The sequence below is a fragment of the Macadamia integrifolia genome, unplaced genomic scaffold (assembly GCF_013358625.1).
Source record: "Macadamia integrifolia cultivar HAES 741 unplaced genomic scaffold, SCU_Mint_v3 scaffold484, whole genome shotgun sequence".
NCBI classification, from domain to species: Eukaryota; Viridiplantae; Streptophyta; class Magnoliopsida; order Proteales; family Proteaceae; genus Macadamia; species Macadamia integrifolia.
In genome coordinates, this window is record NW_024870464.1 from 181,873 (window position 1) to 183,686 (window position 1,814).

At 38.9% G+C, this 1,814-nt stretch overlaps 1 protein-coding gene across 2 annotated transcripts in view; it reads left to right on the forward strand.

The window, feature by feature from the left end:
• The first annotated feature begins 667 nt into the window (after positions 1–667).
• Positions 668–1,814, forward strand: part of LOC122068929 (protein BCCIP homolog) — a 9,482-nt gene continuing 8,335 nt past the window's right edge. Inside the window, exon 1 of one of the 2 annotated variants that reach the window (XM_042632833.1) lies at positions 668–811. The gene's annotated coding sequence lies outside the window, so the exon portion shown is untranslated. The remainder of the gene's footprint in view (positions 812–1,814) is intronic. The other variant, XM_042632834.1, reaches the window with a different exon arrangement.

Below are 1,814 nucleotides of genomic sequence, written 5' to 3' on the forward strand. Positions count from 1 at the left end.
CTAGAATTCTTATCAATACTGGAACTCATAGGGAAGAAAATGGATTTGTGGATGGAATCAAATATGCTATATTTACAGATAAATGTATTTGACTATTTGAATGAGATTTTTATTTCCCAGGGGGTGGGGTGGCAATTTTGCACACCTCTATGTTTGGGCTTAGGGGCCATGCGACCAAGTAACTTCCTTTTTTACTTTAATCATACATGATTTTCTTTCCATAAAAAAACAATAGGAAAAAGACTGGGCACACCGCCCGCATACTACAAGCTAGCATCAGTCATGTCTATCTCTCTTTTTGCCCTTTTGAAATGACCCTGTACCTCTTGTGTGATGCCTCGTTCTGCATGTCCATTGGTGCCACCCGCTAGCTTGCCTCACGCTGGCAATGTTTTGGATGGGCTTTAATTAGAAAAATAGATTATAAATGATTACGATTTTAATATATGAAACCGTTTATTAAATGATTCAGTTTTGATTTTGCCTAAGAAATCTTGCATCGAACTAAATCGAACCATCAACACCAAAACTGAACAGATCAATACCTTTACTGAGGGCTATGTTTAGGATGGGCTTTAATTTGACAAAGCTAGCGTAGAGCCCCAAACCCATTCTATGATTGCTGGACTGTGCCCCATTGTGTAATGTGTGATTCGAATGGGCTAATTTTGGGGTTTTGGTCAGTTCAGGCCCAGGACCACCTTTATGTTCAGGGTCTCAAGCCTTTTTGTAGCTTGTTCGTCTTCGAGTCTGCGACGCAGAGGAAGCCGGCGGGGGAAAACCAGAACCGCGAAACCCCATTGACGGAGAGGTATGTTCAACCTCTGCTTCTGAAAATATTGTTCTCTATCAGTGCTTCAGTGACCTGTCTGCGTTTTCTTCTTCATGGTCAAAACCTCAGCTGCGTTTTCGATGTACGTTAGTGCAATTTTTTCCTCTTTACTATCTACTGGTTGGTGTTTGGATTGATATTGTTGAACTTTTGCATTGTGGTTTGGAGTTCCTGTAAAAAATTTTATCGCATGATTCAAAATTGTAGTAGACGAGTTGATTAGATCATTGGAGTGAAATCCCCTCTTTCCAAAAGCTCGACTTTTGTGATGAAAACGTCATGGGCAGACCTCAACGGTATGGTTGGAAGTAATCATAAAAGAAATGGAAAATAGTCTGAAATCAGTGTCTCTTCAAGAAGGCATGCATTCATGATGCTTAATTTAGAGAATGCAATTTTTAGCCTCATTTTGGAATTTGGAATTTCCTCGAGCAACTTAATTTCATTCATGTGGTCGACATTGTCCTGATAAGAGCCTCCATTCTTACAGGATCCTAGCCTTCAATTTGGCTGATATAATTTTGATCCAATTGCTGGTGCTCAAACCCTCTGTATTTATTTATTTATTTTATGAATGGAGCTTACAGATATCTTCCAATTTATTTTTTTGGTGACTTGTTGTTATCTATTTTATTTATGACATCTGATTTTCCTGTTCAATTTCAATCGAGTGAGGGAATTGTTTGACCTAGGTCAAGTATGATAATTAGGGTCTGAAGACTCGAAATCAGACCACTTGAATAACAAAACTATGCCAGCCTAGTAAGTAGATGTGGTCTGATTGGGTTGGAAAAAGTGTTATATGGAAAACTTTGCAGAAAAATGCGCAAGAAAATGTAGCCATGGTTACCATGAGATTAGTCATAACTCATAATCTCTTGATTATGTGCCTCTGCAAATTTTAGAAAAGGCTGGATTGATTGAACACTACAGCCGGCCAGCCTACCAAGCCTTACATCTCATTCTCGGTTCCTTTTTATAG